The sequence below is a fragment of the Mesocricetus auratus genome, unplaced genomic scaffold, assembly GCF_017639785.1.
Source record: "Mesocricetus auratus isolate SY011 unplaced genomic scaffold, BCM_Maur_2.0 Super-Scaffold_100013, whole genome shotgun sequence".
Lineage (NCBI taxonomy): Eukaryota > Metazoa > Chordata > Mammalia > Rodentia > Cricetidae > Mesocricetus > Mesocricetus auratus.
Window position 1 is genome coordinate 71,943,336 of NW_024429196.1, and position 27,577 is coordinate 71,970,912.

Consider the following 27,577-nt stretch of genomic DNA (forward strand, 5'->3'; position numbering starts at 1 on the left):
ACATCCCCACACATTCCACATCTGACACACAATAAGCAGTTCGACACAGGTCACACAAACAGTACACAGTACTATAAATACATCAGTTTTCACACACCATACACATTTATACGTTATAAATGAAACGCACAACACACCTGTACCACACACAATTTCCACAAGCCCACACCACTCACCAGGCACACACCACTCACCGCACATATCACATGCCACACATAAATACCACATGTAACACAGACAGTCTGCATTCAGATCCCTCCATCCTGTTTCCCTGACTCCAGACTTGACCAGAGCAGAGGTTTCTGACAAAATTCAGACTGAGCTTTGTACAGAGAGAACACAGGGATGACAAGGCCTCCTCTAGCACTGGTCATTGACATGTTTTTACTGAACACATCTTCTGGCGTCCATGGTACAAGCACTGTACAAGGATGGGGTGAGGGGGTCCTGTGAAGGCAGAGGGGCTACCCCTGTTCTCATGAAGCTTAGGGATCTGGACAGGAGGTACAAATAAGAAATGAGCATGTCAGCAAATGCCATGGCACAGCTGACAGACAGGAAATAGAACCCAGGAAGAGTGAAACTGAGAGCTGATGGCCAGAGACCCCGGAGAGAGGCAGAGGGAGAGGCCAGGATGCAGAGTGGACTCTCTGTGCGGGAGGAGGCCAGCTAGAGGACCCTGGAGGTCCTACCTATCATGTGTATCTTCCCCCTGTGAAGATGGTCACAGAAGGGTTTGTGGGGACACCAGAGATTCTGCACCCACAAGCAAGCATGTGCCCACAGAACTCACAGCTGGGGCAAGAGGCCCTGGGCAGGTGGGTGTGAAGGAGGAAGATGGGGCTGGGTTGTGGGGGAGGGGCAGCTCAACTGTCTAAAGGAGGAGGGAAGGCCAGAGTCTCAGGGCCATTTCTCAGCATTACATTATGACATACTTTCTAATGTGGAAGCTTACAGGTGTCTGTCTGTGTGTGTGTGTGTGTGTGTGTGTGTGTGTGTGTGTGTGTGCGCGCGCTTGCACAGAGATTTTGCACAACTTTCCTCAGTAAAACTGGGTGCTTTGTTTTCTCAGTAGCTGTGCCTTCTTGGACAGGACCTGCACAACATTGGGCCCTTCAGCATTCCGTCCTGGGGGAGGGAGGGGCTCGAAAGGCCTAACCCCTCCCCAACGATCTAACGGCAGTTATTGTTCAGTTGGGAGAGGGAGAGAGAGGTTTTCTTCAGTGCTGTAGCCCCCAAGTAAATTGCCCGTGCTTCTGTAAATAACTCCTCACCCACGCTCGCTCCTGTAAGTAACCCTCACTAAACTCTTTGGTTCACTAGAAACAAACAAATCCCTGTGGAAGTAGAGGGGGGGCAATTTGGGGAAAGGGGATCAGAGGGAGAGACAAATGGGGGAGGAGTGATTATAATCAAAATATGTTATATACATGTGTGAAAATCTCATGGCGAAACCTATTACAATGTAGAATTAATATATGCTAACATAAACTTCAAAAAACGAGGTTCGAGGAGTAACTCAGTTGGTTAAGTGTTCGCCTGGAGAGGGTGAGGATCTGATTTTGGTCTCTAGTGCCACATAAGAAGAACCAGGTGCTGTGTCATTCCAGTGGGGCACACTGGGACCTTCCCTGGCACCCTCTGGCCAGCCGGTCCAACCTAATCGGTGAGCTTCAGGCCAGTGAATGGGCCTGTCTCAAAGGAGATGGCTAGTACTTCTTTGGATAGGATCCAACATTGTCCTCTGTCCTCCATACATATACAAATACACACACACACACACACACACACACACACACACACACACACACACACACACCAAGACAAAGAGTTTTTCTAGTTGGGAAATCCTATGTGCTGAATCTCAGGCTGTTGAGCTGCCCTACCCTCCTCTAAAGGCTTCCATGCTGTGGTAGACCATCAGAGCCTGGGGTCCCCCAGGCTTCAGCAGTCCTGTGCTCTTCTTCTCTTCCATCCCCTTAGCACTTTGGAGAAAGTTCTAGCCCATGGTCCTGTGGAAGTCCCCTCCAGCTCGGCATGCTTGGCAGTTTCTCAGATTGAGTTGCGGTTATAGATTTGGGGAGAGGAACGCAGACACGAGCCATCTCCTTATTTCACAGTCGGAGCGGACAGATGACCCAACTGACTTTTTGGTGGTCGTGGCCTCCATCTCTTGGCTCACTGCTGGCAGGTGATTGCTTTTATCGTATCACAGACTGATCAGAGGGAGCAGTAATTCATGCCCACCCTGAAGGGCAGAGAACCCAGGAAGGAAGGTGGTGTATTGTGCTATCCTAGTCATCAGGAAATGTTACATCTCAGCTTTTGACTATGAGGAACTTATCCTAGCTGTCTTCCCTATGGGAAGAGATGTTTTTGTGGGAAGGTGACATTTTGATTGCTAATGCCTTTGGTAGTCTAGGGACAAGGGCTGCCTGCTGCCTAGTCAAGGGAGGCTTCTAACTAAACCATGGGAGGTTTTGATTTTCATAGACCCAAGGGAACTTCCAGTTAGGAAGAGACCAGTTAACTACAATCAGATGCTCTCTCTCCAAGCTCCTTATAGCTTACATGGCCCCGAAGTTTTGTTTATTAATTATTTATTTATTCATTCATTTATATATCTATTTCATTTTTCCAGGGTTTTAAAAAATTAAATGAATTTTTTATTTATTTTACATACCAACAAGTTTCCCCTCCCCCTCTCCTTCCAGCCCCTCCCCTTTTGCATCTAACCCCTCCCCATCCACTTCTCTTCCATCTCCATTCAGAAGGGGGAAGGCTTCCCATGAGGCCCGTGCATTTAAAGTGGTTTGGTCCTGGCTTTCCTGGGGAGTGTTGGTACATTTAGGAGATGGGGCCCATCGGAAGGAAGGCTGTCACCTGGTCATGTCCCTTTAAGGGGGAATGCTGGGACTCTGGGCCCTCCTTTTCTCTGTAAGGGAGACTACCAGCATGGTACACTGTGCCACTGGAGACCCAAAGCCACAGGGCAAAGTGACCATGGCCAAGACTTCCAGAGTGGTCAGCCAAAGTAGAGGGGCTGATCACTGTAGACGTTTGCCGTAGTGATGGAAGCTGAACAAAACACCCCCACTAAAGTTACCCATGAGCCAGAGAGGAGGAGAGCAGACACACTAAGGAGACAGCATCTTAACATTTGCTAAGTGAGGCAGTTCAGCGGACAGTAGCCAGGATGCTGCTGCCCCTTTGGAGGTAGCTGTCCCTCACCAGGGGCTTGCACAAGTGTCATCTGTGGCCTGGTGGTTCTTGCTCCTGCGTGTACAGCCCGTGAATGCTGGGCATAAAGCACCGCACTGGGCGGACAGAAGCACAGGAATTCAGGATCACCCAGTCCCACAGGCCAGAAGTCATAAGTCCCGAAAGACCTCTGGCTTGCGGTAGGGGGTCTTCAGTGTCTCCGCACTGCCCTCTAAACTTGGGCGTAGATATGTTCAAGCTTCCCCTTTTGGAGGACAGGGATCCCATTGAGTTAGGGCCCGGCCAGACGACCCCTTCGTCACTAACCGCACTTGCATTGGCCCTGTCTTGGACTACAGCCATCTTCTGACACATCAGGGTTAGGACTTTAACATTTTGAGAACTGAGGTGGAGGGCACAATCCAGCTTATATGGAATTGGGACATTTGCCTGCTGGTAGGACAACAGAGTCCCCTTAGGTTGGCAACAGTGGATCTCACAGTAGGCAGGGAGAACTTTGTGGATAATAGTTGGTGAGGACCAGACAAAAAGGGCTTGCTTTCATGTCCTCCAGACAGTTTCCAGGCCTCTCTGCCTTCTCCTGGGAAGATACTGGAAAGACTACAGTCTCCAGGGACAAGGTCTGCCACCAGGCAGCTCCTCACCAGAGTCTGGGTCTCTTTCTATCAGACCATCCAAACGTCTACCTGCTCAGGTTCCAAACAATGTTTAATGCCTCTCTTTGAACTAGGGATGAACCGCGGAGGATCACCAGATGCCTGGACAGCATCTCTTGGAAACTAAGACTTGGAAGGACAAAACCAGAAAGCAAAGTAGGTATGTAGTAGAAGAGAAGTAAGCAGGGCCAGAGACCTGGTAAACGTGGTTTTAGAAGGCAGATGGCAATGTACCTACAGGAAAAGAATAGTAAGAGGGTAAGGGGGACGTGTTGGTCAAGAGGGAAGGAGAATCTATATTTTTAGCATGAAAATAATACCTTCTAACTATCAATTGTTTATCTATATATCAATCATCAATCATCCCTCATTCATAGTCTATTATCTTTCTACTACCTACCGATCATCTATCAAGATTAACCTACCTACCTTCTTCTCTTTCCCCTGAACTCTTCCTTGTAAATTAAAGTGTAATAAAATAAGGGAGAAAACTGCAAAACCAAATCCTTGAAGCAGAGGCCCAAACCCAAGTGGGGTAAAGAAGGATCACAAATCTCCAACAGAAAATAAAGATATTTGAACACTTGGGGAAATTGAGGCATTTAACAACCATCTTTTTGAAATGTTAGCAGGAAGTGCATGGAAAATTGAACAATTTTTAAAAACATGAGACAACTCAACCCCTGGAAAAATAAACCAATATGAACCTTGCATGAGAAAAGGGCTCAGCATGTGCAATCTGTGCCTCAGTTTACCAATGCAGACTCTGTGGGAAGTGTGTGCAGGGAGCTGGGGGTATGTGAGAGAACAATTTGCCTACCACAGCAGAAACTACACTGTCTCCTAATCAGAAAGTGTCAAAATCGACTATTGTGTAGATATACAGAAATGAGTACCAGAAAGTGATCTTTTAAAGTAGACAATGACGTCCTCTGTGATGTAGTGAAGGGCTGGGCACCAGGCCCATGAGTTTTAACATAAGCTCCTTAAAGATCTTTGATTTCACTGTGTGGTTGTACTTAGCTAAAATTAGAAGCATAATTTCACAGCCGAAGCGTGAGCCGGGGAAGGCATACCCAGAGCACAGGCTTCCTGGCAGGAGAGAGTATTGACTTTTGTGTGGCGAGCTGGCCTTGGGGTTTTCTGTGCATACTGTCAAGGCTGCAAGGAAGTCTCTGGCTCCTGGAACCATGCCACTCCATCCATCACTGTCCCTCTGAATGGGCCTTTATGACAGGGTGCTTCCCACATTTACACCTCTCCCTACTTGTTCCTGTGTGAGATGACAGCCAGCTCTGCTGTCCCACACAGCGGTCAGGTGAGAGAATCAGCTCCTCTGCTGGTGTCAGCAAAGCCTCCACTTTCCATGAGGACACTTAGCTTCGCCGCGGCTGTTAGAACTCCAGCCCTTGGGAGCAGCGATAGCTTGGCCACTCCTTGGAAACTCCAGCCTTTTTGCTCAGCGCCCCCCCCCCCCATCCTCTCACCTCCAGCAGTTGTCCTGGACTGGCTCTCCAGATCCCTGTGACGGTGTTCTTTGCCATGACATCCCCTGACCTCCTACCAAGATCAGAGACAATGACGCTAGGGCCAGAGAGACTTTCTGTGGATGTTGGGTCCCCACGTGCAGGATACCCAACTTCCCTACCAAGCGTTCTTTGGGAAGTGGGGCTCCTGTAGGCCAGTGACACACAGAGAAGGTGATTTGGTGAGGGAAATAAGAACAAGGAATGAATGTCGCTGCTGTCTGATTGGACTGGCCATGTTGGAGACTCAGGAGAGACCTGAGCAGGGCCCCATGCAGCTGTGACACTCAGTGCTGTGTGGTGGAGCCTATAACCAAGCTACTCCTGTATAACTCTCTGGTGTTGGGAACTTTCTCTTTTCATGGGCACTCCTAGATGGGAGAGCATCTGTGTAATGCAGCCGCGTCTGGAGAGGTCAAGGTGGAAGTGACCACACACCAGAGGGGCCAGCAGCGACTCGAAGGCTCTGAAAGTGGCTCTTTAATACAAGGCCTGGGGTTGTGGGAATGTTTGCTGTAGAATGCTCATGCTAGTAATCTCAGCACTGGAAAAGTAAGCAGTGGGATTACGATTTCACGGACCCCCTTAGCTATTACAGTGAGTTTGAGACCAGTCTGGGTTACATGAGACCATGCTTCAAAAGAAAGTCAAGTCCAGGCAATAAAGGGGCACTGCGGGGCTCGACCATTCGGGCCATTTGTGTCGTCATCACTGACTCGTGGACACAGCTTCAGGCGTCTTGATCGCAGCTGCAGAGGGCCGTGGTCTTGCTCTTGGTTAGAGACGGTCTTGGGAGCCAGGGGCAGGGTTTGCTGTCAGCTCTGGTTTGGGCCCATCGGGTCATTTGTTATACTCGTGAGGCCAACAGTCTTGTTCCTGCATAAGCAAAGGCTCCAGGTTGTGACCTAACAAAGCCATTGATTTATCGTCACTGGTTCAGTGACACCACGATGAGACAGAGTGGGGAGGGGAAGGAGAAGCTGAGCCACACCCCACTTAGCCATCCCTCTGTCCATTGCCTTTTTCCACAAAGCTCCCACAAAGCTAGCACACTCCGAATTATACCGTAATACCGCTTCATTCATGATGATGCCAGTTGATGGGGTGACACAGTAACTGCTCTTATGTCATAGTTGGATGAGATATTTTCCTGAGTCCAGCCACCTGAGACCATAAGTTCTATTTTCTGGAGTAGAGAGTATGTGGGATCACAAGAGCAGGCTAGCCCAGGTGCATATAGTTGGCCATAACTATGCCAGGCTGCTCATCGTCCTCTGGTTTCTCAGAGGCTTCTGCGGATCCCTCCACGCACAGGACAGTGGTGGGGCGCTTCCACACTCTGTGGATTGCTCCTGGAATCTGTTTGCTGCAGTGTGGTACTGGGAAGAGTCGGGGTGGCCAGCAGCAGTGTCTGCCCTCTGCATGTCACGGCACATGTCTCATCTCACAAGGCACTGAAGCCAGGTGCTTCCTCTGCCTTGGAAAGAGCAGAGTCCTTCCCTCTCAGGTGCTGCCTTTTCCTGTGCTTCTGACAAGGTGGGCTGGGAAGACGGATGATCTGGTATCATTAGGTGTGTGCTTATTTCTTCAGGTAGTGAGCCACGGGGTGAAACCTGGACAGGCAGGCTCCAGATAGCCAGAGATGGGTCTGCACCGACTCCTCTGATGGGTTGATGATCAATCATTCATTCACCCATTCATTCATTCATAATTGCTTCTTGAATGTCTAATAAATGTCAGGAAAAACAAATGACTACGGAAATCTAGTCCTGGCCCCACGGAGCGTAACATCTCAGGTAGAAAGCTGGTTCAACAAGCAGTTTTGGGTTCACTATCAAACCCCCTCCCTCCTTTCTTCCTCTCTGACTCTCTGTCTCTGTCTCTTTTCTTTTTGACACAGTTTCTTGTAGCAGGCTGAGCTAGCCTTGAACTTGCTGGGTATTCAAGAATGAGTTTGAGCCTCTGATCCTCCTGCCTCTACTTCCCAAGTCCTGAGATTACAGATGTACACCACCATGCCTGGTTTATGTGCTTCTGGGGCTCTAACCCAGGGCCTCATGCATGCTAAGCAGCTTACTACCAACTGAGTCCCATCCCCAGGCCCCCGGCCCTCCCCAGTTTTTAGTGTGTGTGTGTGTGTGTGTGTGTGTGTGTAAATGCCTGTAGAGGCCAGAGATCAGTGTCCAGTACCTTCCTCAATCTCTTACCTTTCTTTCACCCCTCCTCCCTCCCCCTCCCTTCCTCCCTCCCTCTCTTCCTCCCCCTCCCCCTTCCCTCCCTCCTCCCTTCCTACCTCCCTTCCTCCCTCCCCCACTTTCCTCCCTCACTTCCTCTCTCATCCCTCCCTCCCTCTCTCCTTCCCTTTTTTTGAGGTCTTTCACCAAAGTCGAAGTTAATAGAGTGTTTAGATTAGCTGGCCAGTGATTCCCAGGGATCTTCCTGTCTCTACTTGTCCTCGCACTGGGGTTATAGACGTGCACTGCCATATTGCAGTTTCCCTGGAATGCCCAGCTTACCTCTTTTATGTTCACAGCCCAAAGAGTAGTCTTGAGAGAGAAAGCTGCTGTGACCCTTGTACACACCAGAGCTGAGCCTGCTACACCAGGCCATGGGCTGGAGACTCCAGAAGGGTTGGCCAGCTGTGGAGCTGGGGCCATGTATCTGGGCCTGCTCCCTCCTCTGCTCTCCAGTCTCCAGGATGCTTGCAGGGGAAGCCTTTGTTGACACAGGCCCCGGAGGTCACAGGTTAGAGCCTCATAAAAAGAGTTCAGACAGGAGCCTTGCCCAGGGAGATGGAGGTTACTGTCTTCCCAAAACAGCAGGGCTCTGGGCAAATTCATTCTCTTCTTCTCTCATTAGACCCAGTGAGGTGGGCAGTGAAGCAATGGGAGAATTCCCAGCAGGAATTCAGTGTAGGCACCATGTTTTAGTGGAAGCCAAGTGGTCAGCTTGGAGCAACCGGAGAGGCTGTGGAGGCAGGCTGTAAGTTTGCAGCCAGGCAGGTGACCGTGCCCACACACATGGCTGAGGGCATGGGTGAGTCTGGCTTCACTAAGAAAAATACCATTTTTCCTGGGGTTGTGATGCCAAGCACCCTGCCTAGGTTTGCATGAGTTGGGATTCTGAGCTATCAAGCACGTGGAGCCAGCGCGTCGCTGCTGTGGGATATTTGATTGGACTGTGAAACCCTGAGACTGGGTTAATAAAAATCAGCCTTGGATCAGGGGGCGGAGCCAGCAGCTACCTGATAGGAATTAGCCACAGAGAGTACAGAGAAACCCGGAAGACAGACAGAGAGATGCACAGGAAGGAGTAGGGCGGGACTTGGGTTTTGAGTCTTTTTGGTTTGGGATGGCTCGAGAGATGTTCTCTTGGTGGGTCTCTAGAGCAAAAAGGAAGGTCAGCTGGTTGCTTCTCGGTCCCGCTGAGCTGGCAGGTTTTCATCCTAAATCAGACTCCCAACTCAGGTAAATGGAACTACAGAGACTTAGTTAAAAACTACATTTTAACTAAGTACTGCCAGACTGAGATTTGAGTGGTGGGGTCCTGAGTGCAGGGGCCAGGGGCCAGGGGCACGGGGGGGCGCCCACAGATGGTAGTTAAAATACCAGTAGATTCAGGTGCAGCTGATAAGCCAATGAAAAGACAACACTTCGCCTCAGGGTGACAGCAGTCCCCGGTTGTGGCTCTGGCAGACTTTTGTGACAGTTCTTAGTATCAAACACATGTGTGAGTGCACTTCTTCCACAACCCCTGGCTTTGGCTCTACTCTGAGGCCCACCTTCTCAACAGCAGTCTCTCTCATCCTCACCCCCCTCAGTTACAGTGCCATTCACTGTGTCCTCCCCAAACATGTGCAGAGCACCAAGCATGTGTCTCTGCCCGCCACTGCAACCAGTGCTCACATGACAGCCTGCAGTAGGACTTTCAGTATATTGGCTCTAATTGGGGTCGCCTTGTGAGGGCTAAGATCGCCAGTGAGGAAAGTTCTGAGCACCTCTGTGTGATTGTGGGTCCATGTCTTTCAGAGCCATAGAAGTCACACATCTGGGCGTGGAGGGGAAACGAGGGAGGAGGAGGAAAAGGAGGAGGAGGAGGAGGAGGAGGACCCTGTGGCTCTGTGCTGTCAGGGAACTTGGGTACATGCTACCTCAATCAGCTTCATTAATTGTCAGCGGCACTAGGTCAGTGGCCCCCTCTCACACACAGGAGACAAGGGGCTCAGAGAACTCAAGGTGTTGCTTCCAGCACCGCAGCTGAGGAACCCATGTTTGTCGTCTGGCTCGCATTAGCACCGCAGCTCCCACACCCACTATCTATGGGGCATAGCTGACAAACGGCTCACTGGTGAAGTGCTGCTCTCTCCAGTGTCTGGGCTGAGCACTCAGAAATAGCCAGGACACCAACCGTTTTTCTTTAGCTTAGTGTCTCCAGGATCAAGGGTTACTGATTAGAGTTGTTTAGTAGTTCTTGGTCCGCTTGGGGAGCAGGAGGGCTGAGCCTCTAGGGAAGAGAAGCCTGTTTGATCCCTACGATCCAGGCAGGGTGGAGTAGTCTGTTGGTGCCTGTGCAGATGCTCAGCTTCTTGTGGCCTTTGCACAGACATGTTCCCATGCCAGCTTGTGCAGGGATAGCTGCCTTAATTCATTTATAGTACTATTAACAAAATGTCACGAGATGGCTTCTAGACAACAAAATTGTATTTGTTTCATGATTGTGTGTGTATATACATGTATTCCTAATATCCTATGCACACATATGTTCATGCACATATGTGAACATGGATGTGGAAGCCAGAGGGCAACCTCAGGTCTCTTTTCTGGGAACTCTCCACCTCTGATATTCCTTGCTGTTTTTTTTATTCTTTGTGTCAGGTCTCTAACTGAACCTGGAATTCACTGGTTAGGCGAAACTGGCTGGCCAACACAAGCCCCTGCCTGACTCTACCTCCCCAGCACAGGGATGATAAGCCTGTGCCTCCATGCCTGACTTTTTTTTTTGAACTAATAGTCTTCCAAAAGGAAGAGCATACCAACTGTTTACCTAATATCAAATAGTCATCCCTGATAATATACAACCTATATTCATATATATGGACTCATGCCTGACTTTTAATGCAGGTTCTGGAGAGCGAATACAGGTCCTCATGTTTGCAGGGTAGACACTTGACTAAGTAACTCGTTTCTCCAGACTGTATTTCTCATAGTTCTGGAAGCTGGAAGGCTATGGTGGACTTGGTAGGTTGTACCTTCTCACTTGTATGCTACAAGGGTAGAAAGGTCTCATAGTTTTGAGACTGAGCCTTGCTGTATAGCCCAGGCTTGCTTCTGATCTTCCTGTCTGAGCCTCCCTAGTGCTGGGATTGCAGCCCCACGCCACCAGCCCTAATGATCTGAGATCTCCTACAGAGGCCCTAATCCCAGTCATGAAAGCTCTGCCTTCCTGCCCTAACTTAACCACGTATCTGGCAGTCCTTGTTTTCTGGAAGAGAGTATGGGGAATTAATATTATGTCTTCCTTAGATGTTCCTTGGAATTTACTGATGAAACTATCCGAGCTAGGTGGTTTTTAGTTTTAGTTTTTTCACTTGTTATTCAAGGAACTGAACATTCCAGGTGAGGGGCCACTTGTGTTATCTCTCTTTAAGTGAATTTGTGTCCTTCAAGGAATCTTTGAGCCCTCTTAGGAGCCTGCATAAGCTTTAGGAATTTGAAGCTGCCAGAGGACTTAACCTCTCTCCCTGGGGATTCAGCAACCAGAGAGAATGTTCCTTTGAACTGCCACTGTTTCTGCAGTCTGCCTAGGCCTCAGAAGTGTGTCTTCTCCATCGAGGCTTAGAGAGGACTCCTGGTATGTGGAACTGAAGGACAAGGTGGGCATGGTGTGAGGGAAACGGATGCAGGAAGGAAGAAAGGAAGGAAGAAAGGAAGGAAGGAAGGAAGAAAGGAAGGAAGGAAGGGTCAATCTCGGTCACAGAGTGGTCTTGGAATTAATTTAATTGGTCTACCTGGAGTCATTTAAGAGATCAGTTTCCCTGCTCTTGTCATTCCATCCTGAGGCTTAAATGCTTTTTGAACCCATTGTCCCTCCTGGTGGGCTCTGTGTGCCTCTGGTCTGTTATTCTCAGGTTGAGTGTCAGCGAGCCCTGTTGGCTGCACAGGTACGCCACATTCTCTAACCCAACTCTGCAGTACTCATCACCTTCCACTGCGGACTCTGAATGCTTCTTCCTCAGGGGGCAAGGGAGTCTCTGTGGGAACGGGGGTGACAGTTGGAAACTCCAGAAAGTAACCTGAGAAGTTCAGTTTCAACTGATCATCTTAAGCCATTGAGACATGAACAGAATACATAACAGCCCCTGTGGTGAAAACAGAAGCTACCACATAGGTATCAATCACTTATTCCCTTAAGACTATGTCTTCTCACCTGCTATATTAATTACATTTCTTCCCACTGTGGCAAATCCCTGAAAAAAAGCAATTAAGAAAGGAAAGAATACAGTCCTTTATGATGAGGAAGGCATGGGGCAAGAGTGTGAGGCGACTGGTCACATTGTATCTACCATCTGAGATGAGAGAGAAGAGACAGGAGAAGAGAGAGGGAGAGGAGAGGGGAGAGGGGGAGAGGGGAGAGGGGGAGAGAGGACAGAAGGAAAGAAGATGAGAGAGGAGGAGAGGAGAGAGGAGGAGGGAAGGGGAGGGGAGTTGTGGGAGGGAAGAGGAGAGGATAGGAGAGGGGAGGGAAGAGGAGAGGAGAGGACAGGAGACAGAGAGAAATTCTGGTCCTTTTCATGCGTGTGTGACTCCAGCTCACTGAATGGTGCTGTCCTCCTTAGGGAAAATCTTACCTCAACTCAATCTTGCTGCTCCCTCATAGGCATGCCCAGAGGCTCGTCTCCTGGGAGACCCTGGATCCTGTCTGCTTCCAGTATTAACCACCACAGCCACAGCCTTGCAGGCCTGCCCTTTATGCTTCAATGTCTGCTGAACGAAGACCTGTTTCTTCCTACCTGGGGTCAGCCCCTGAGACTCTCCCAAACACTCTGGATCCTTTTTCTTCTCATCTTTACAGGGTTTTCATCCTGTCCATCATCTCTTTTCCTTCCTGCTTAGTCCTCTCCCTCTCGCTACTGTGTTCCTGCAGTGATTTGTGAAATGTGGTAAGTCTCTCTTACAAAATTAAAATACAGCAGAAATATTGAACTCTGCAGCTCCCGCCTGTCCTTCACCCTGCAGGCACAGGGTTTCCCACAGGGGTTGCCCATGCTTGACTCCAGGTTTTTACTTCCCTGTCACTTTGCCATCACCGTAATCTAGCTTCTGCTGGCACCGTGCCACTAAAACTCCGTAGTTCAGGTGACTAATGGCCTCTGTGCTCTGCATGAATGCTCTGTGGAGTTCTGTACAGATGAGAACAGCCTGTGAAGCTTGATCTGCCCTCAGCTCCTGGTTCCTCCTATGTTTTGGCCACACCTCAGAGTTCTGGCAGGTTCAACCTGTAAGACCACCGTCAAACTGGGGCCTTCTCTTACCTCTGAATTTTCACCTGAAATGAAGCAATTTCCTTTACAGCCATTTCCTGATTCTTCCTTGTCAAGGCTCCAGATTGGTTCATCCTTTCACGTGACTTGGCAACCAGCCCTAGTGGGTACAAAGCAGGCAGTCAGATGGGAACATCCCTGCATAAGCTCTGACCTCCTCTGCCGAGTGGCTCTTCTGGGCTTTGTTCCTCATTCTCGTAGGAGAGGTCCTAGGGACTTCTGACCTCCTTTTATTGATTTTGACCAGAGACAGGACTCCTAGACCACTGCAGGAACATGGCTACCTTAGCACCCTACAAATTTAGTCAAGATGTTGGGGGGTGATTCCCAAGAAGTGTGGATTGTCTGTGTCATAGTGAGACGAGTCACCCTTTAATGGCTCTAAGGCCATGTTTATTGTTTTGTGAGATAGTGAATTCTTTCATTGTTGACCTCAATTTAGGTTGAAGTTTTGGTTATGAGTAGATATGATTGTGTTCTTTCGGCTCTGCACACCACTGATTTGCAAAATATGCACGTACTTCTATAATCATACTGGGACAATCTTCAGAGCTTCTAATTTGTATAGCTCATGGCTGGCTGCCTTAGAGCCACACCCTAGTTATTTTGAAGACCCCTCTCATTCCTGGAAGCCAAGTCATGATCTGTACCCCTGGCCTCCCACTCATCCATGTTCTCTCTTGAGTGGGTGTGTCTAGTTATGCATACAGGAACCCAGAACACACCACCCCCAGCGTATTTTGCCTCAGTCTTTGGGTCAATCCTAGTAAATATTTTTCTAGCTATGTTTCTTTCCTACTGCCTCTCCTGGACTGTTTATACTCTCTGATGTCATGTGTATTCTTAGTACTACCTTTTCACTTACAGAATATTTGCCCTTTACCCTATTTCCACACACCACAGCACAATGCTGCCACCTGGAAGGGATCAATTAACACACATGTTTCCAGGCACATGGTGGTTTTCAAGTTTTTTTTTTCATGTGATTTCAAGATGGTGTGAAAAGTGATAGACAACCAGGAGAAACCATACCTCAGGTTTTTAATTTTTGTGTTTCATAGATATTGATATTCTGTATGCACCCCCTTTTTTTAAAGATTTATTTATTTGTTATGTATACAGTGTTCTGTCTGCATGTATCCCTGCAGGTCAGAAGAGGGCACCAGATCTCATGACAGATGGTTGTGAACCACTATGTGGTTGCTGGGAATTGAACTCAGGACCTCTGAAAGAACAGCCAGTGCTCTTAACCCCTGAGTCATCTCTCCAGCCCCCGTATATGGCCTTTCTTGTGACGGTGGCCAGAGGCAGCGGCTTATGGCTTCTTGTTGTCTCCTTAACCATGAGGGGAATGACTGATGCTCTACTACCCTGTGGGGCCCACGGTGTCATTTTCATATGATGGGGACATAACCTTATCACACACTGAGGGGCAGCAGTCCTTGAGGAACAATGGATTTGCTTTCCTTCAAATGAGGCTCAGACCTCTAGCTGAGTTCTGTTTTATCTGAAGTGTTCCAGGAAGGGCCGAGCAACCCTGGTGCTTCTAGGTCTGGGATTCCGCTATCTGTTGCTCTCTGAGTGGGACCAACTCAGAGTTTTTGCAGTTGCTTCTCCTGGAGGAAAGCCTAGAAAGTTCTACAGGAGCATATCCATTTTTTTGAAACAGGGTTTCTGTGTAACAGCCCTAGCTGTTCTAGAACTTGCTCTGTAGACCAGGCTGGCTTCAAACTCACAGACATCTGCCTGCCTCTGCCTCCCGAGTGCTGGGATTAAAGATGTGCTATAACTGGTTGGTTATAGTCCATTTTTAAAAAGACAAATGTTTTTATTTTTTAATTTCTAATGTCTTTATGGGCTGTCTAGTGTCTTTATGGGCTGTACATAGTATGTATGCATGTTGGGATAGGTGTGCCTGTGGAGACCAGGGGTTCATGTCAGGAGTCCTTCCTCAATAACTACCCACTTCACCGATTAGACAGGATCTCTTATTGAACCTAGCATGCTGGCTTCTGGTAGATTGGACTGAGCAGTGACCCCAGGGATCATTTATCTTGGTCCCCTCCCCCAGCACTGGGGTTTCAGGAATTCATCAGTCAGACGGGGCTTTTTATGTGGGTGCTGGGGATCCAAAATCAGATCCTCATGCTTGCACTCACCTTACATACTGAGCCATCCCCCAGCCCTGCCGAAGCTCTTTTCTTAAGATGGATTTATTTATGCAACTATTATCTTGTATCATTGCTTGCTTGTTGGGTGTTTCCTAGGTACCAAGGCCTCAGAGCATACAGAAAGAAAAGGAAACATATTGGTAGCATCCCAGATGAACAGGGTCATAGATGGGTACAGTCTGTGTCTGCCATGGTGGAATCAAGTCTATAGGGTGTCAGGGTCAGCAGGAGGGTGCTCTGTGGGGCCTTTGTCTTAGGGGACATGAGATAGTAACAGGACATCAGCCAAACACAGAGCAGTCTTGTCAGCATCGTGAACTTGGCTCTTCTGTTCCTTGCCTGGCCCCTAGCCAGGAACCCCTTTTGGTGTGTGGAAGTTCTATTGTATGGAGAGGCAAGCAAGGGAGGGATGGGGGCTGAGGGTGGATAAGTTCTTTTGTGATCATTTGTGCTTTTCTTACAAGTTCCCTAGGTGGACTGTGAGAGTTAATATGCCCTGGTCACTCAATGCCATCACAAGCCCAAACCCAGTTCTGTCCTGTGGTGTTTTGTTTTTCTCTTGAGTGTGCCTATGGGGCTGTGTTTGTCCAGTGCTGGGACTTTCTCCAGTGTCTAAGGCTGTTTAGAACTGTCCTTGGTTTCTATGGTAGATTGCATTTAGAGGCTTGGAGGGAAAATAAACGCTTGCTTGTTTGCATCAGGAAAGCTAGGACTAAAAGAAAGGAAATGACTTCGCCTCTCTAGCCCATTTCTCTGTGTCTTTCTCCATATATTCGCATGTGTACACAGATACGTCCATATGAATATTGTGTGAAGCATACACACCCACACTCACCTAGCCTTTCCCCTGTGATGCAAACACGCCCACATCTGCAGAGGCACTCAGGCTAGAACAATACGCAGACATGAGGACTGGGGTAAGCGGAGTGACACAGAGCGGGACACAGAGTGTTCTAAGGATTCCTGAGGTGCTCTTGTGGCACTGAGCATCTGTGCGGAGAGGGAATGGTCTTTAGAGGTGAACGCCTGTCAAGTTTACCCTGTGTGGAAGAGAAAGACAGAGGCTGATAGTGTTTGTAGTCTTCAGTGAATGAGGTGATGACTCTCACTTAGGCAGAGAGCCAGGAGAAGGGAGGAGAGACCATCTCTTAGGGAGAAGGACAGCAAAGAGTGAGGATGACCTCAGAGCGACTCAGTGGACATAAAGGCTCTCGAAGGCTGCCCATCTGGAAGAGCTCCAGAGTCTCTTTGGGAAGACTCCAGCATGCCATCCAGATATGAGGGAAGAGAGGAGGAGGCAGAGGGGACACCGGAGACCAGAGACAGTCAGGGAAGAGTCATAGCTGCTGTGGTGAAAGAGGGAGAAAGTGATGAGGGGAATGCCAAGGTCCAGGCTGTGTGCCAGGGTTCACACAGGAGCAATCAGGGCTTTGATCTGGGGCGCTAGCTCAGTGAGTAACCACCTCACAGCTCAAGGGCAAGGACCTGAGTTTGGATCACCAGAGTCCACACAAAACCTTTACATGGTAGCAGGTGTTTGTTACACCAGTGCTTCTATGTTCAGACAGGAGGGACTGGAGAATCCCTGGAAGCTCTCAGGCCAACTAGCCTGCTGTACAGTGGTGACTGCATACCAAGAGACCCTACCTCAATCAAGGTGTGGAAGGTGAGCTCTGACATCCACTTGTGTTTCATGGCACTTGCATACCTGCACTCACAAAGACGAGCAAGCACACATATGCTTGTATACAAGGAGATACACACACACACACACACACACACACTCACACACTCACACACACACACTCACACACACACACACTCACCCCCACCCCACCCCACACAACTCGCAGGGCTTTGGAGAGAGGAAAGGAAGTTGTTGCCCAAACTAGAACATTCCCTTTCCTCTCAGGCTTTGCAGAGCATAGCAAACACATTTGTGAGGAAGATGGTGCCCACTCCTACTGATGTGGTACTGACAGAGCCCAAGGGTTTGTGCTCTGACCAAATTGTCCTCAGAACAGGAGTGGGCTGAGCCAGCCTTAACTCAAGCCAGTACAAAATGTCTCTCCAGTTGCTAACAGCATGGGCCCTCGACTAAAGGCACTTAGGGTACGCCTCCTCCTTTTTCCTTCCGGCCAGAATAGAAGATGGCTGGTACTCTGCACCATTCCCTTCTGAGCCAGCAGCTTGCTCTCTGGCTGCAGATGAGCAGCAGGTGTGAGGGTAGTTTGTCAAGCAGGCCTCTGGGAGGATTGTCTTTTCTGCTTTTCTCCTCCACACCGCAAGCTCCCTGGGTACAGCCTGTCCCGGTGCTCAGGTGAGGCTCCGGATGGTCCACCACCACCACCGCCCCCTCCCCCCAGCAATCTGTAGGCCCACAGAGCCCCGTCTACGCTCCTGTGTCTAGTGTTGGACTAAGCACAGGGGGAGTCACTCCTGGGGACGCCCAGGAGGGTGGGACCCACCTGCAGACATGGCTTCCGCTTCCAGCTGGAGGCACTGGGGTGAGGGTGATCCCACCCAGGAAGCTCCTTGGCTCTACCTGGCAAATGTTACAGTGTGCTACCACAGGCTGCGTTAACTCAAAATCTGTTCTTTGGTCTTCTGCCCTAGTGGTTCAACTGTGTTGCAGGGGAGCCAAGCCCCCAAGTGGAGAGATGTACTGCATGTAAAGTGGGGAGCAAAGCGAGGGGGTGCTGTGGTGGCATGGGGGTGAACTGTCCCCGGGCTCACGTGTTTGAACATTCGGTCCTCGTGTAGGGGTGCTGTTTGGTAGGCTGTGATCCTTCAAGACGTGGATCCTGGCTAGAGTGAACGGGTCACCAGAGGCAGCTCTTCCTGCTGCGGCTCTGCTCTCTGCATTATGACCAGCTGACTTCCTGCCCAACCACCATCCTTTCCCTTCCTCCTGCTGTGACTTACAACAGTGGCCTGTGTCCCCTCAAACTGGGAGCCAAAAGACCCCTCCTTGCCTCAGGCACTCTGTCACAGCGTGCACGTAGCACGCATGTGCTCAAGCAGGGTGGTCCAGTGATGTCTGCTGGTGACTAGGTTCTCCAAACTCTATGTCAGGGTTATGTTACCACAACATTCACAGGCAGCATTTGGGGACCACGAATCTGAACCCTGGGAAAGTATGTCTTGCCTTTGGCAGAGGCATTCCTGCTCAAGAAGTCCAGAGCCTCTACTCATGTTGGCCTCAGTTGCTGTTCTGAACATAATATTCCACTGAGAGCAAAGGCCTTTGTTCTCCCATAGGGCTCTATGCTGGTCAGCATCCATTTGGGGCAACTGGGCAACTTCTCCATCACTTGCTGACATAAATGTGGCTTTCATGGGATCCTGCCTGGTGAAAATCCATGTTCTCTGGGGGTTGGCAGCTGCCCAGGATAGCAAACAATTAAGTGACAGGGGACAAAAGACAAGTGCTTTTAGGTGATGTGCACACCAGTGGGAAGCCTGGCCAGAGAGAAATTCCATGGTGTAAGTCAGCTCCCAGAGCAAAGGAGCAATTTCCATCCATAGAACTGTGAGGATGGAGCCATTGTCCTTTCTGGAGAAGGTCAAGGACACTGGAGACAAGATGGGGGGACCACTCTGTGCTCTGTTTTATCGGCTTCCCTGGAACCTGGCAAGAGTCTTCTGAGTACCACTTGTGGGTATGAGATCTGTCGCTGGGAAATGGGGGACGGCCACAAGCAGCAGAGAGCCCACTTTAGGAGACCTGGTAATCACAGTGGGTTCTTCAAGGCCAGGAAGACCAAACACTGGGAAAACCAGGGGCTGGGAGGCTGCACCTGGCTAACCCTCGATCAGAGGAACCAGGCGGGACTAGAACTGGGGCCCAGTCTTCTGCAGCCTACTTGCTGAGTTTCCTTTGAACTTGTGATCCTACGGTATCAAGTCACTTCTCGAGTAGGCTCACCCAATCCCCTCTCTTTAATCACGAAAGTAATAAAACCCAGCTACTTGCGCATGTGGATATTCTAGCCCGGTTGTGCAATGTTTAGACTTCACGTCTGTCTCTTCCTGATGGTTGTCTTTAGAGGGGCTGAGAGTGTTGTTAAATATCTCTATTGCATGCAGGGGATGAAGCAGAACAAGGCTGGGTCCCTAGGATTGTCCCTAGGCCAATGCAAGTATTCTGTTTCCCTAATTCATGCTTTCTGGCCCAGTGGAGTGGCCCAGCACCATGGCGCCAGCTGTCCTATTGGACGCAGTGCGGCCTGAAGCAATGTGTGTCCTGGGAATAGTGTTTAAGAAACAGGCATTTTCTCCACCCCCCCCCCAGGCATCAGGAACCACACACAGACTACTGTCCTCTGACTCAGAAGCCCATGCTCCCCAGCAGAAAGCCATATCACGGGAAATGGGTATGAGCCAGGAGAGTCCTCGGCTGGCCTGTTTTCACTGCTGATGGAAGTTTTAGTCCCTCGTCTTTGGCTGTGGCTCCTTTGATCGTGGGCAGTGTACACATGGGACTGATTTCCCATTTGTCGAAAGCAGAATCAACCTCGGGTTTCATATTTGGGGGAAATCAAGTGCTCTGGAGGGAAAGAGAAATGGAAATAAAACACACTGTCACACAAGAGACAAAGGCCTAGAGGGATGCGTTCCGGCGTTTATAAAAGCAGCTGTGTAGGATTGCATGGGTGAAAAATTAGGAGAGGAGCAGGCCAAGAGCCCACCTGCCTCTTGAAGATAGTGCCGGTGAGCGCCCCACCCTCGGCGGCTCTTCCACACCCCAGTCACCTCTGCTGCCAGGCTGCCTGTGAGAATATTCTAACAGCTCAGAGCACGGGGAGAAGGGGATGGTGGGCATCTCACCCATCCTCCCATGAATCACTGCTATTGCTTAAATGTAAAATGTCTCATCCAGCCCAAGAATTGAGTGTGTGATCGGTAACTTGATGCTGTTTGCATGTGGGGGAGCTGTTGGGAGTTGGGGGAACAGTGAGAGGTGTTTTGGGGTCATTGAGAGAGTTCTGTGGAAGAGAAGTGTAGAATCCTCAATGTTTCATGCTCTCTCTCTTTCTCTCCCTCTCTCCCTCCCTCCCTCCCTCCCTCCCTCCCTCCCTCCCTCCCTCCCTTTTTGCTTCCTGTTGTAAAGTGGTGTTGCTTTTTCTGTGTACTCTGGCCATAACGTGTCACTCCAGACCCCCAGCAATGAAAAGAGAGGAACATGAAATGAAGCCTCCAACGCTGTGAGCCCGGATAAACCTCCTCTGCCAACGAGCTGAGTTTGGAAATAGTTTGGACCTTTGTTCCAGTGAAGGAAGGCCGACTGATGACATGTTTGTCTGCTGGGAGGAAGGCACAGAAAAGGACCCCCTGGGCCCAGAGCCGATCCTAGCATCAAATACTGCTGAGAAACCTCGAGATGCTTGAAGTCCAGAAAAGGGAGATGTTTGCTAGAGCCCGTAGATGGGAGATGAAGTCAGGGTCCAATAATGGAACTGTGTGACTTGGGAGTGGCCATAAAGGTCATCACTGGCCGGATGTTAGATGAAGTTCATTGCACATATTCTTATTTAGCACCAGAGATGTTGGAGGGCCCAGGGTATCACAGACCTCCTGAACACATGGAGCCTGGGCAAACTGATTTACACTATGGTCACTGGGTTCACAAGGTAACAAAGCCTTCAGCTCTGCACCATCTGATTGCAGGCGTGCAAGGCCACCAACCACGTGGAAACTTGGGAAATCCTTATATCCTACTTACCTGTTACAGGTTCTGGGGAGAGAATAACCATAGGCCAACTCATGGGGCACCCATGGCTATGACTCTGTGCTGAAGCTTTGCCACCAGACCCCCGTCCCCCCAGAAATCATCCCAATAATTCCAGTCACCAAGATTGTGGAAGCCATGGGCACCATGAGCTACAAAGTCCAAGAAATCATGGAACCTGTAGGAAAGAGAAGCCAAATGATGTCCTAGTAGCCTACACTACACTGAAATACCGATTAAGCCATGGCACCGTTTTCACCACGCAGGAAAGTTTGTGAAGCATCATTCAAACATGAGCCCTACAGGTACTCCTCCCTCTTAATCTCATTTTGGAAAAACCAACTGCAAGAGGTGGATGAGAAGGGAAAGAGCAAGGGCCGCTCAGGACCCCGCTTTACCTGACCCTTTTATGCTGCTGTCCCTATGACCCAGCCCCGCACAGTGTTGCTGGGGATGGTCAGAGCACCCGCAGCACCGTGGAGGAGATGGGCATTGACAGGAGGTTCAGGGAAACACCATCTGATGATATAACCTCCACGGACCCTCCCCAGGATGGGAAAACCAAAGATGAAAATGACCGGGGTAGGTTCTCCAGGAACGATCACTGGCTTCTATCATCAGTGATCACCAGCCCCAGGGGACCCCAGCCTCCAACAGCACTAGACGAAGCGGCTGGAAGGAGGCCGGGAGGCAGACTGTTCCCTTGCTTCGTACTCACTGCCGCTGCCTCTCTATCTCAGAGAAAAACAGCACATCTCCCAGGTAAGAGAGGTCTCACGGGAAATACCGCGTAGACATGACCACCAACAATGCACTTGTGTATGTGGTCTTGGCCCCTTCCCACTGACCCACTATGCATGCAGGCTGCACCCATGCATAGGTGCCCAGACCCTAAGATACTGTGACCCTTAGGAGCTTTCTCCCTGCATCATCGTTACGTGGATTCTGGGGAAGTTGAGTCAGCAGCAGACAGCAGAGTATGTGACCTGGGGCTATAGAGGGAGGGAGGAGGGAGGAAGACTTGGCAAAATGGAGCCCAGGTTCAGCAGTGAGGAATAGGGTGCAGAGCTATGGTATAGCAGGCTAGCTCGGTGCTGAAGTCCTGTCTGTCACTGTCACTAACAGTCCTTTTCTTGTGTCTCCTTTCAAGGGGTGACAACAGCCCCAGGTCTGTGGTCATCAAACCACAGGACTGGGTCAGCCTGGTCTGGACTGAGCTATAGGAAGGAACCAGGCCAGAACTCCAGGAGTCTGTGTGCTCAAATGCCCATTGCCAGACAGCCCTGTGACCGGGCACATTTCCTCTACCCCCCTCCTCCCAGCTGCTGAGTCGGAGCTAATAGCTCCTCCCTCGTTTAGTCCACTGTGCTTTCAGCACTGTTGTCTGGAGAAGGACGTGGTCCACATGGCTTCCACCTTATGAAACTACGTTCCTCAAGCCTCAACCCACAGTGAGAGAACTGAGTGTCCCCTGGACTCAAGGGCTGACTCAAGGACCTTCACCAGCTTGTCCCCACATCCTCACCAACGTTATCACTAACCGAAGCAGAAACTATGTAAGCCTAGCAGGATGGAGACTGGATGTAAAGGGAACAGACGGGTGAATGGAAAATGGGGAAGACAGAAAAGGAAGAAGATTGGAGGGGAAGGGCATGAGGCAGAGTAAGGGAAAAGGGGGACTGTCTGTTCAGAGGAAATGCCAGTCAGGCAGCTGGGAGGGAAGGAACTAGTGACAGAGGCCATGAACAAGGAGGAGTAAACTTCTCCTGAAGAGGAGAGTTGGGGGGGGGTGCATGGCATCAGTACCTGCAGGGGTTCCCGCAAATGGTATGGCCCTCGTGCCCTCTACAGGGACCCATGAAGAAAGGACAGTCTCTTTCTGGTAGGTTCCGGCATGTGCCGGGTTCATCAGTAGGATGCTACCTAGCAAACCTCCTCCCGTCCTGGGGCACCAAGGCAGGGTGGGGCTGTAGATAAGGGAAGCCCCTTCCTTTACTGGTGCCTCCTGCTTCTTCTGCTTGACCCAAGCCTGGGATGATCTGGTAACATCTGTGTCTTTGTCTTTGTTTTCACAGAACCAAAGGTACTGCTCCCCTGAACTGGGATTTTAGAAACTGGCAGAATTTTTCCTACCCCACTGAGGGACTTCTTGACTATCATTTGGCTAGACTTTTGAGATTTTTCTGCCACACCGAGGCAACGTAAGAAGATATTTCCAGACGTGGGGCCCAGCTTTGCCTCACAAGGCCAGCAGCTGTGGGACTTCTTTGTGCCATTGCCTTAGGGATCAAGCTTAAAAGGAAATCTTGATCACTATGTGGCCAACAGACACCAAACAGTGGAGCAGCATAGATCCCTGCTGGGTGAGGTGTCTGTTCTTCTGGGCGCCTTCCAGGTAGGAGCCAGCTACCCGAGGCAGGGGGCACTGAGTCTGTGGGGATCATGTCATTGAATGTAATGGTAATTCCGCTGTGTGTCTGAAGCCTCATCCTGACTTAACATCTGCCCAAGAGAAGAGAAGGGGAGATCAGGTGGCTGACCTCACCCGCCCCAAACCAGATTTTGTTTCTGAAGAGCAAAGGGTGACTGAGGAAGAGCTGAGGCGTGGCTAGGTGTGATATGCTGGACTAGCAGGTCTTGACTCTGGATTTCAGTCTCCAGATCACTGTGGAGCACTGGCTCATACTGGAGGGAGTGGCAGAACCATCTTCCCACTAGTATGGCAGGAAGGCCATGCTATGACCTGCCAGCCACTCATGACATCACACCCTAGAACCTGGCCACCACGTAATTCCCATATGGTCCTGCATGGGACACGTGACCAGTGACACTGAGCATCTTGCTTGTGGGGGTCAGAGCAGGGGGTGTGGGGGTGTTCACTGGGGCAGGCCTTTGCTTTTGTTTGGATTAATGAAGCCAGGGATGGGAATGGGGTGGGTTCTGTTGTCCTCCTGGGAACGAGTGAGGGGACTCCAACCCCAGGTGCTGGTCCCAGAAGGGAGAGAGAGTTATTCTCTGGGACACATGGAGGTGCTCTCCAGGAGTTGACATGCTTGTGTCATGACCACAGACATGCTCCCTGTAGTCAAGGAATTCCAGGAACCATTTGTTGCAAAAGAACATGCAATTTGAGTTTGCGCCCCTCTGGCCTCCTCACCTGGTCTCCTTTCTCCCACCCATTCTTAGAGGACTATGGCATGGCATTGAAAACTCTTATTTCAATGGCGGCTGTTACTCTTTATTCTGACCCTGAGGGAAGGGTCCCTTGTTAGGTGGATGGCACCCAGCCCATGGCCATAACCCTCAGGATGGAGCCAAATGCAGTTCTCAAAAGTGTGAAGGCAGACAGCCAATTCCACGAATTATTTTACCCTTTCTCTGCAAGGATCATCTTCCCCACTTGTAGGGGATGGAGGTGTTCAAGGGGGCATAAACTTTTTGCATGTTCTCCAGACAGACCTTTGGCTTGCTACCCGAGAGCAGAGAATTAGGTGAGGACTTATCTCACCCTCAACCCTGTGCACTGGCTCATTGCTTGTCTATCCTTCCTCCGCCTGCCCAGTGGAGGCGATGTGGTCACTAGCAGCTACTGTGTATCAGGCTTTTCACACTCTTGTTCTGGTGTAACCCACAGACTGCCAGTGTGGGCTTCTGGGCTGGGCAGCACATCCTCACCCTGGACTTCACTCTCCAGACAATGTGGGGTACTGGGTCACACTGAAGGAAGTGGCAGAATCACCTTCCACCTCCAGGAAGGAAACATCATGGACCTCCTCAGAAGCACCGAATAGCTTGTTCTTGGGGGGAAAGAACAAGTTTGGTCAGTCCCTGTGTAATCTGAGGCAGGCATGGCCCTAGCCATGATGTCCTTTGTGGCCCTGGACCGAGTTGGGAGTTCATTTTTCAACTCCAGAGATTCACCATGGCCTTCAAATCTGGTCTCAACTCTGCTGGCTCTATTTGATGAGTTCAGCATTGAAACTCTCTTCATTTGGTCTCAGATGGGCAAATGTAAGGGAGGTTGGGAGTGGAAGGCAAGGGAGGCATGTTGGTGGAAGCTGCTGCTGGGAAAACAGGAGGGCCAGCCAGACAAGCCAAACCTTGGAGTCAAGAGTCCTTGCTTGGTGTTCCTACCAAAGGGAGGTCACAAAGGAAGGAGGCAGGCTTTGTACCTGCCTCTCTGTAGTCTCTGACACCAATGACAACGAACTTACTGTTCTCTGCAAAGGCTGCAGAGTCGGTCCTGGAGAACATGGGACTTTGTGCCAGACTCTCCACTTGTCCGGAATGTTCTTCCTCTTTCATACATGCTTGGCTAAACCTTGCAACCTGTAACCAGGGCTGCATTTAACCTGCTAGCCTGCATTGTCTAACACTGGTTGCAGAAGGCCATCTCTAGGTTCCCTTGCAGTGGAGACTTGATACTTGGTTTCTTGGGGGCTCTGGAACATGACCCATCCTCACAGGGACCTACCAGGGAAGGATGTTCTCTGGAGGGGAACAAAACAATTTCTTTCCCAGATACCAGTTACTATGGCCTCTCCCCTCCTCAATAAGGTCTGGGATCTTAAAAGAAGGATCCCCTTGGGCAGCCTCACATGGGGTCTCGTTGCTGAAAACTCTCTCTTGGCTCTGCTTGCATTCTCATGGAGCAGAAATGTCACCCACGTCTCTTGTTCCACACAGCTTCTCCAGACGACACTGAAAGGGTTTAAGAATGTGTCCCCCGCTGAGCCCTGCGAAGTCAGTGTCTAGCTGTGTCTGTCCTCTGGCCAGTATCACCTGGGGAAGGACAGCGTTTGCCCAGCTCCTGTCCCAGGTCACTGCTGATGTGAATATGAGGAACTTGAGAACATCCATATGGACAATCTCATTGGCTTTAAAGGGCTTGCTCTGCCCTGAAGGAGCCACAGCCCAATCAGGCTGCATTTGAGATCACAAGTTCTAACCAGAGAACTCAGAGCAGACACATGCAGTTGGTGGCTACCTGGATGGTTTAGAAGACACTGCATAATTTAATTTCAAGGACTCTCATGTCCATGAGTGCAAAGGCAAATCAAGCAGATGATGGTACATAAAGAAACGGGGAAGATTTATCACCCACAGCAGGTAAGGAGTTCATGGGAATCACTGAAGTTGGCATTCTCTAAAGAGAACATGGGGGTTTTACCTAGGGAGCTTAAACGTATTCATGGATGAGTAGTCCATTCACAATCATGCTTGGTGAAGGAGGGCAGTACATTCACAACCATGAACAGTTCAAGGCCACAGAGCACTATTTAAGTGATGGTGAGAAAAAGCCACCTAGGAAAGTGCTTTGTGGCTGACAGCACCCCTGTGGAGCCGCCTCTGGGCACAAGACTCACAGGGAGTCAAAAACCACTGGTAAGCTGTGTCCACATCACTCTCTGAAGCTAGGAGCAAACTATTGTTAAGACATGTCTGAAAGAATAGCAGGGAGAAGTATACAGAATTTGTTTGTGTCTCTTCTAGCCTTCAGACTTGGTCTCCTCATTTCTCTCTATTGTTCTTGCAGGGATAATGACACAGTTCTGAAATCTCCTTTTGTGATGGCCGCTGTTACCTTTTGTTCTCATCCCACAAGAAGAGGCCCTGATGTCAGGGACGGTGCCCAGCCTAGAGCCTCAAGGCTCACAATGGCGCCCTCATCTTCAGGGAATCCGCCAATTGCACTGCTTAAGTGTGACAGTGCATGGCTGTTTCCATGTACTGCTTCGCTTTTCTCTAAAATAACCTGTCTCCCCACTTGCAGAGCACAGAGGTGTCCAGGTGGCACGGATTGTCCCCACACATCCCCCAGCCCCCTTTCCGCTGTTACGGGACACCCAGTGTTGGTGTGTTTTCTGTCAGGATTCAGGTTTCTTTCTACCCTGGAATGCCTGCAAACCAATTGGAAAACAGTAGTATCATCAGAAATGCCAAACTCTGAACTCCTCTCAGGGTGAGGTTTGCAGCTTATTCTCTTACCCCCTCCCTCCTCCATTTTTAGTCAGTTCCTTCCATTAGCTTAGTAAAACTTTCCCAAAGTGAAAACACCCTCTGTCCTAAGGAATGAAGACAATAGAGTGGAAACACAGGGTGCCCGGGTCTTCTGTAGGTCTCCTCCAGTAACCTGGGAACCAACCACAGGGTCCCGTCTCTACACTGCTGCTGCACGCACACAGTTCTTAGTCACCCATCCCACAGTGTCCTCTGATGTAGTCTTCCCATAATCGAATGAGGAATGCTACAGCTTAGGCCACAGAGCCTTTCTTGTACCTTTGTAAGTGCAGACGAGAGGCGCCATCATTAGACCCATGCTGATAGGTTCGGTGCATACAGCATTGTGGGAGTTCTAGACGGGCTGGGGACTGGATCATGGACTGAACCCTCCAACAGTTGATTACCTTTGGGGTCTGTACACTGAAAGAGGGCTGAATGAAATATGTGTCTTCTTGGAGGAAGGCTTTGTATGACATTTCCCTCCAAATAGTCGGGGGAAGACAAGCTGAGTGGTGCAGATGCAGAGGAGACATTTAGACTGTGGAGCCTCCTGCAAGTTGTGCAGAGACCCCCAGGTCTGTGGCCTTTGTGGACTGTCCCCCAAGTTTGAGTGGGGTTTCCAGTGGTAGAAATGTCTTTTTTCCTCAGAGTCATTGCTGTACCTTGCACATAATCCCTCATCAATATTCCTGGTAGTAACCCCAATAAAACCTCATTGTCTCACCAAA

At 50.0% G+C, this 27,577-nt stretch overlaps 1 long non-coding RNA gene across 4 annotated transcripts; it reads left to right on the top strand.

Moving 5' to 3' along the window:
* The first annotated feature begins 1,180 nt into the window (after positions 1-1,180).
* Positions 1,181-27,577, top strand: LOC110340211. 4 transcript variants are annotated; one of them, XR_005880952.1, is made up of 9 exons: positions 1,181-1,288; positions 1,984-2,191; positions 3,953-4,038; positions 16,680-16,781; positions 20,229-21,608; positions 21,997-22,402; positions 22,922-23,241; positions 25,533-25,955; positions 26,383-27,577. It is a non-coding gene; the product is annotated as an uncharacterized LOC110340211 (long non-coding RNA). The 4 variants fall into 4 exon arrangements; XR_005880953.1 differs by lacking the exon at positions 16,680-16,781; XR_002381982.2 differs by lacking the exon at positions 1,984-2,191.